Consider the following 9,264-nt stretch of genomic DNA (forward strand, 5'->3'; position numbering starts at 1 on the left):
GCATGCAGGTACAGGAGGTAGTGAAGAAGGCTAATAGCATGCTGGCCTTCATAACAAGAGGGATTGAGTATAGAAGCAATGAGGTTCTTCTGCAGCTGTACAGGGCCCTGGTAAGACCACACTTGGAGTACTGTGTGCAGTTCTGGTCTCCAAATTTGAGGAAAGACGTTCTGGCTATTGAGGGAGTGCAGCGTAGGTTCACGAGGTCAATTCCCTGGAATGGCGGGATTACCTTATACTGAAAGACTGGAGCGACTGGGCTTGTATACCCTTCAGCTTAGAAGACTGAGAGGGGATCTGATTGAGACATATAAGATTATTAAAGGATTGGACACTCTGGAGGCAGGAAACATGTTTCCGCTGATGGGTGAGTGCTGAACCAGAGGACACAGCTTAAAAATACGGGGTAGACCATTTAGGACAGAGATGAGGAGAAACTTCTTCACCCAGAGAGTGGTAGCTGTGTGGAATGCTCTGCCCCAGAGGGCAGTGGAGGCCCAGTCTCTGGATTCATTTAAGAAAGAGTTGGATAGAGCTCTCAAGGATTGTGGAATCAAGGGTTAGGAGATAAGGCAGGAACAGGATACTGATTAAGGATGATCAGCCATGATCATATTGAATGGTGGTGCAGGCTCGAAGGGCAGAATGGCCTACTCCTGCACCTATTGTCTATTGAAATACTGTAAATACTGACATACACCCCGGTAAAACACTGTAAATACTGACACACACCCCAGTGAAACACTGTAAACACTAACACACATCGCAGTGAAACACTGTAAACACTGACACACTGCCCCAGGGAATGTAAATACCAACTAATTCTCAGGGACCCCCTATGCATTCTGACACACTCTGTGAGATCCCCTGTAAATACTGACAGTAGGAAGGGACCCATCAGTAAATACTGACAGGATTCTAAGAAATGTTTCCACCCATAAGAGAATCTAGGATCAGATGACAAAATCTCAGAACTAAGGGGTGATATTTTAAGGCTGAGATAAGGAGGAATTTGTTCTTCCAGAGGGTTGAGTGTCTTTGGAACTCCTTGCCACAGAAAGCTTTGTGGACAGAGTCTGCGACTGAGAGAGATTGTTGATCAGTAAGGGAATCAAGGGTTATGGGAAAAGTGCAAAAAAGAGGAGGTGAGGAGGGTCAGACCAGCCATGATCCTATTGAATGTTGGAGCAGCATCAAGGGGCTGAATGGCCTTCTCCTGTTCCTATTCTTTATGGTCTTATTATAGTCTAAATTCCTGGGATCACCTCTAAATATGGTCACACTCCCGAGGACCCCTGTAAATACATACTCCGTGGGTTGTCCTGTAAATACTGACATATTCCGCAGGAACCTCCTGTAAGTACTGACACACACACCAGGGACCTCCCTGTAAATACTGACACACACCCCAGCGACCTCCCTGTAAATACTGACACACACCCTAGTGACCGCCCTGTAAATACTGACACACAGCCCAGGGACTGTGGGGCAGCATGGTGGCTGTGTGGTTAGCACTGCTGCTTCCCAGCGCCAGAGACCTGGGTTTAATTCCAGCCTCTGGCAACTGTCTGTCTGGAGTCTGCACATTCTCCCCGTGTCTGCGTGGGTTTCCTCCGGGTGCTCCAGTTTCCTCCCACAGTCCAAAGATGTGCAGGTTAGGTGAATTGACCATGCTAAATTGCCTGTAGTGTAAGGTGGATTAGTCAGGGGAAAAAATAGGGGGGTAGGTTTCTCTTTAGAGCATTGGTGTGTACTTGTTGGGCCGAAGGGCTTATTTCCACACTGTAGGTAATCTAATCTAATCTAAATACCGACACACTCCCCAGGGACCTCCCTGTAAATACTGACACACACCCCAGGGACCTCCCTGTAAATACTGACACACACACACCAGGGACCCACCTGTAAATACTGACACACACACCAGCGAGCCCCCTGTAAATACTGACACACACCCCAGCGACCTCCCTGTAAATACTGACACACACCCCAGGGACCCACCTGTAAATACTGACACACACACCAGCGAGCCCCTTGTAAATACTGACACACACCCCAGGGACCTTTTCTAAACACTATCACACTCCCCAGGAACCCTATAAGTACTGATATACACTGAGTTCCTCTGAAAATACTGACACATTCCCTGGGAACCCCCTGTAAATATTGACAAACAGTCTGAGATCCCTGTAAATATTGACACACTTCCCTGGGACCCATGAGGTTACAATCATCTTATTTGATAGTGTTGCAGGCTCCAGGGACTGAGTAACCTGAGTATACCAGTTCTGAAATCCAAGTGTGCATCTGTCAATTCTGTTGGAAGGCTATTGACTTAAAATTTCAACTTTGTAGCTTTCTCCACAGATGCCATCAGACCTTCAGAGTATCTGCTAGCAGTTTCATTAGAGGTTACTGTGATCCACCTTCATGCACATGGAAGATGTAAGAAGTAGGCTTAAAGAGACAAGCCAGGATTGCATCACTATTATACTCCCGATATTGCACAAGCAACGGCATGCAATATAATATAAAAACAGAAATTGCTGGAGAAACTCAGCATCTATGAAGAGAAAGCAGAGTTAACATTTTGACCATTCTTTAGAACCCAGGGTATCTGAGTTGTTGCAGTTTGCATTCCTGCAAGCCTGAAAAGAAAAGAAAATTGTCATCAGAACATTGAACGATCCAGAGAATGAAGTGGAACTTGATAGCAGGGCAGCTCTGAGGTAGCGTGAAGCAGTTTTATTGGAGAGAGAGAGAGAGATCGAGAATGTGCATATGGCAAAACATGGCACTGAATGTGGATCTCAGGATGCAACAAGAACAGCTGTCTAAGGAACATTGAACATCTTGGAGACACCTGTGATCCTGGGAGGATTGAAACACGAAAATGAAACTTCAGTTGGGAATCCATGTGAAGTGAGTCTGAGCCGGAGTTAGTCACTGAGGAACATGATGTGGCTGTGAAGGGTACCCTGTTGGTTGCCCAGTACTTCCCAGGAGCCGAAAAACTACGCCATATTCTTCGCAGCCTGCAATACATTATCAATGAGGATGAGCACCTCGCCAAAACCTTCCCCACTCCTCCACTGCTCACCTTTAAACAACCACCAAACCTCAAATAGATCACTGTTCACAGAAAACTGCCCAGCTTTCAGGACAATACCATACAACCGTGTCACAGTAGACGCTGCAGACATGTCAGAATATCGACACGGATACCACCATTATGCGTGGGGACACCTCCCACCACATACACGGCAGGTACTCATGCGACTCATCCAGCGTTGTCTATCTCATACGCTGCAGGTAAAGATGCCCTGAGGCATGGTACATTGGCGAGACCAAGCAGAGGTGATGGCAACAGATGAATGGACACCGCACAACAATCAACAGACAGGAGTGTTCCTTCCCAGTCGGAGAACACTTCAACGATCCGGGACATTCGACCTCAGACCTTTGGTCTGACCAATTTGGCACAGCCAGTCTCACACAGGGAAACTCACACTTCCAATACATTCATTGGCTGACATGTTAAAGTTCACTTGAGAATGTAACTTTTTAAAAAAGTTTTGAGATTTACATATAAAACCAACATGGTCATTCTAAAACATGAAAGACTTAACAATCAATCAAGGTCTTTTTCAATGTATAATTTCAGTTACATTAAACTGTAAACTTTTGCTATAAATTGTGTGTCTTCCAATCTTATGCTCCACAACCACCTGATGAAGGAGCAGCGCTCTGAAAGCTAATTTTAGATTAGATTAGATTACATTACAGTGTGGAAACAGGCCCTTCGGCCCAACATGTCCACACCGACCCGCCGAAGCGCAACCCACCCATACCCCTACATTTACCCCTTACCTAACACTACGGGCAATTTAGCATGGCCAATTCACCTGACCTGCACATCTTTGGACTGTGGGAGGAAACCGGAGCACCCGGAGGAAACCCACGCAGACACGGGGAGAACGTGCAAACTCCACACAGTCTGTCGCCTGAGGCAGGAATTGAACCCAGGTTTCTGGCACTGTGAGGCAGCAGTGCTAACCACTGTGCCACCGTGCCACCCACAAATGTTTCCAAATAAACCTGTTGGACTATAATCTGGTGTGTGATTTTTAACTTAGAATGATGTTTGTTACCTCTGCCAGCTAGGGTGATTTCAAACCTGAATCCTTACCTTAACTGGGTAGGATAATGGAATTTACAGTTGTCATGCAGCTGTCCAAAGAACTGAACAAGTCACCAAATTCGATGACAAGTCCCCAGAACCATATTCCAAAAAAGACCTCACATTTGTACATAATGAAAAGATACAAGTCCCAAAGTAGCTAGTGATGAATATTGAGCAAGAAGTCCCCGCTCACTTTTTAAATAGTGCCCTAGAGCCTATTCCATGGAGATGGCAGCCTCTTCCTTCAGTCAAGGTTCCATCAGGAGGCAGCATGGTGGCTCAGTGGTTAGCCGAAAGTTGTTCCCGCAGATGCTGGAGATTACAGTCAAGATTAGACTGGTGCTGGAAAAGCACAGCAGGTCAGGCAGCATCCGAGTAGCAGGCCCTCATTCCTGATGAAGGGCTCCAGCCCGAAACGTCGATTTCACTACTGCTCGGATGCTGCCTGACCTGCTGTGCTTTTCCAGCACCACTCTAATCTTGGTTCAGTGGTTAGCACTGCTGCCTCACAGCACAAGGGATCCAGATTCGATTCCAACCTCGGGTGACTGTCTGTGTAGAGTCTGCACATTCTCCCTGTGTCTGCGTGGGTCCCCTCCAAGTGCTCCGGTTTCCTCCCACCGGTTAGGTGAACTGGCCACACTAAATTGCCCATCTGTTCAAGGATGTATGGGTTAGATGCATCATTCAGGGGAACTGTAGAGTAATAAGATAGGGAAACAGGTCTGGGTGAGATACTCGTTGGAGAGTTAGTGTGGACTTAGAGTCATAGAGATGTACAGCACAAAAACAGACCCTTTGATCCAACCAGTCCATGCTGACCAGATATCCCAACCCAATCTAGTCCCACCTGCCAGCAGCTGGCCCATATCCCTCCAAACCCTTCCTATTCATATACCCATCCAGATGCCTTTTAAATGTTGCAATTGTACCAGCCTCCACCACTTCCTCTGGCAGCTCATTCCATGCACACACCATCCTCTGTGTGAAAAAGTTGCTCCTTAGGTCCTTTTTATATTTTTCTCCTCTCACCCTAAACCTATGCCATTTAGGTCTGGACTCACCCACCCCAGGGAAAAGACTTTGTCTATTTATCCTATCCATGCCCCTCATGATTTTACAAACCTCTATGAGGTCACCCCACAGCCTTTGACGCTTCAGGGAAAACAGCCCCAGCCTGTTCAGCCTCTCCCTATAGCTCAAATCTTCCAACCCTGGCAACATCCTTGTAAATCTTTTCTGAACCCTTTCAAGTTTCACAACATCTTTCCGATAGGAAGGAGACCAGAATTGCACGCAATATTCCAACAGTGCCCTAACCAATGTCCTGTACAGCCGCAACATGACCTCCCAACTCCCGTACTCAATACTCTGACCAATAAAGGAAAGCACACCAAACACTGCCTTCACTATCCTATCTAGCTGCCACTCCACTTTCAAGGAGTTATGAACCTGCACTCCAAGGTCTCTTTGTTCAGCAACACTCTCGAGGACCTTACCATTAAGTGTATAAGTCCTGCTAAGATTTGCTTTCCCAAAATGCAACACCTTGCATTTACCTGAATTAAACTCCATCTGCCACTTCTCGGCCCATTGGCCCATCTGGTCCAGATCCTGTTGTAATCTGAGGTAACCTTCTTCGCTGTCCATTACACTTCCAATTTTGGTGTCATCTGCACAGTTACTAACTATACCTCCTATGCTTATATCCAAATCATTTACATAAATGATGAAAAGTAGTGGACTCAGCACCTATCATTGTGGCACTCCACTGGTCACAGGCCTCCAGTCTGAAAAACAATCCTCCACCACCACCCACTGTCTTCTACCTTCGAGCTATTCTGTATCCAAATGGCTAGTTCTCCCTGTATTCCATGAGATCTAACCTTGCTAATCAGTCTCCCATGGGGAACCTTGTCGAACGCCTTACTGAAGTCCATATAGATCACATCTACCGCTCTGCCCTCATCAATCCTCTTTGAGACTTTTTCAAAAAACTCAATCAAATTTGTGAGACATGATTTCCCACGCACAAAGCCATGTTGACTATCCCTAATCAGTCCTTGCCTTTCCAAATACATGTACATCCTGTACCTCAGGATTCCCTCCAACAACGTGCCCACCACCATCAGGATTACCGGTCTATAGTTCCCTGGTCTGTCCTTACCACTTTCCTTAAACAATGGTACATGTTAGCCAACCTCCAGTCTTCTGGTACCTGAGCTGTGACTATCGATGATACAAACATCTCAGCAAGGGGCCCAGCAATCACTTCCCTAGCTTCCCACAGAATTTTAGGGTACACCTGATCAGGTCCTGGGAATTTATCCACTTTGTGCATTTCAAGACATCCAGCACTTCCTCTTCTGTAGTATGGACACTTTTCAAGACGTCACCATCTATTTCCCCACATTCAATATCTTCCATGTCCTTCTCCACAGTAAAGACTGATGCAAAATACTCATTTAGTATCTCGCCCATCTCCTGCGACTCCACACAAAGGCTGCCTTGCTAATCCTTGAGGGGCCCTATTCACTCCCTAGTTACCCTTTTGTCCTTAATGTATTTGTAAAAACCCTTTGGATTCTCCTTAATCCCATTTGGCAAAGCTATCTCGTATCCCCTTTGTGCCCTCCTGATTTCCCTCTTAAGTATTGTCTTACTGCCTTTATACTTTAAGGATTCACTCGATCTCTCCTGTCTACCTGACATATGCTTCCTTCTTTTTTTTAACCAAACCCTCAATTTCTCTAGTCATCACTCATTGGGCCAAATGGCCTGTTTCCACACTCTAGGGATTCTATGACAATGTAGCAATCCCTCAGTATTGCACATGGAGTCACCTTTGATTTTGCATGGCATTAAAGTTTCTGCAGCAAGACTTGAACCCACAACATTCAAACTTAGAGACTATGGAGACACAACACACACATAGCCAATGCTTCTCTTACAGATTATGGTTGGAAATGAAAATAATTGAGCAGCATATTAAAGAGGGTAAAAGTAGATGGACAACGGAAGATATAAATCTGTTGGACTGAAAGACCTTCTTGTATTTCAAGCTTTTGCAAACTGTTATCTCTCAAGTCAAATGACATCAGCAAAATTGCTTTACTGAGGCACACAGTTTGGTTAACCATGTTTTACTTGTGAAACATCCTGTTGTAGATTTCCTTTCCTACTAAAGCTTCTATATCATAAAGTTCAATCTACATACAGAGCACAGAAACATATTTGATTTAATCTAATCTAAAACAGCACACCAACAGCAATTTGGAAGATTAATATACTATATTCATGCCTTTAAAAGCTAGCCATTAAGAAGAATTCTAGAGTATGAATAAAACAAAGATACCTTTGTTTCTTTTTTTTTCATAGGATATGGATTTTGCTGGTAAGTCCAGTATTTGTTTCCCATCCTTAATTGCCCTTTGACTGAATTACTTGCAGAGGGCAACAAGGAGTCATCCACATTTCTGTGGCTCTGGAGTCACAAGGAGACCAAGCTTGGGAGGAATGGCAGATTTCATACAGTCATAGAGATGTACAGCACGGAAACAGACCCTTCGGTCCAACCCATCCATGCCGACCAGATATCCCAACCCAATTTAATCCCACCTGCCAGCACCTGGCCCATATCCCTCCAAACCCTTCCTATTCATGTACCCATCCAAATGCCTTTTTAATGTTGCAATTGTACCAGCCTCCACCACTTTCTCTGGCAGCTCATTCCATACATGTACCACCCTCTGCGTGAAAAAGTTGCACCTTAGATCCATTTTATATCTTTCCCCTCTCACCCTAAACCTATGCCCTCTAGTTCTGGACTCCCCCACTCCAGTCACAACATCTTTCCAACAGGAAGGAGACCAGAATTGCATGCAATATTCCAACAGTGGCCTAACCAATGTCCTGTACAGCTGCAACATGACCTCCCAACTCCTGTACTCAATAGTCATGACCAATAAACCAGCTAGTTTCATGACAATTAGTAGCTTCATGGTCACTATGACTGACATCAGCTATTTTCAATTCCAGAATATGGGACAGGTATTACTGATATCTAATTTGAATAGTCAACTCAACAAAGATGTTGGCTTTCAACTTCTTTATCTTTCAAGCTTTGACGAGCTGTGATTCAGTTGGCAGCACTGTTGTTTCTGAATGTTGCAGTTCGTCTCACTCCAGTACATGAGCACAAAAGTCTTAGCTGATACTCCAGTGTAGTAATGAGGGAGTGTTGCATGGAATGACTTCAAATGAATCATGTTCCCAAAAATGTTCGTTTGTGATGAAAGATCACTGGACCTGAAAAACTGCCTCTGTTTTCTTTCCACAAATACTGAAAGCATCTCCAGCAATTTCTGTTTTGGTTTCATTTCAGTATTTTATCTGTTGTTGTTTCATGAATAACAAAGTAAGGCATTTATATCATGTCTGATTATTTTTAGTTGTCTTTTTTGTGCAATTTGGTGTTACTGGCAAGATCAGCATTTGGCCATCCATGGTTTCCTTTAACCTGATTCCTTCACCACTTCAGCAAGCAGTTAAGACTCAACTACATGGCTGACAGTCTGCAGTTACATGTTGCCCAGACCAGGTGCAGATGGCAGATTCCCTTCTCCCAGACATTAGTGAACCAGATGAGTTTTTTTCAGATAATTGCTGAAAATTTGATGGTCACCATGACTGAGACTAGCTTTTAATTCCAAATTTATGAATGGAATATAAGTTCCATCAGCTGCCATGTGGGATTTGATCCCAAGTCACAAAAACATTAGCCTGGACCTCTGGATTGCTAGTCCAGTGACATTCTGACTATGGCGCCATCTCCTCAACTCTTAAGGTACTGCACAAACCTCATTCCTTTTAAATATGTCTAGTGCATAATATAGTATCAGAGAACAATAGAGAAACAGGAAATAATTGGAAACACTCATTAGCTAGGGAAGGAACAACTTAGGCACAACCACTGCTTTTACAGCACCACACTCTTGACTCTGATCTCCAGTATCTGCACCTTTTCCCACAACCACTTAATTCTCCAACTATGTAATACTGCTACGAACTTGGTAGGTCTT

This window comes from Chiloscyllium plagiosum, chromosome 14 (assembly GCF_004010195.1).
Source record: "Chiloscyllium plagiosum isolate BGI_BamShark_2017 chromosome 14, ASM401019v2, whole genome shotgun sequence".
Taxonomy (NCBI): domain Eukaryota; kingdom Metazoa; phylum Chordata; class Chondrichthyes; order Orectolobiformes; family Hemiscylliidae; genus Chiloscyllium; species Chiloscyllium plagiosum.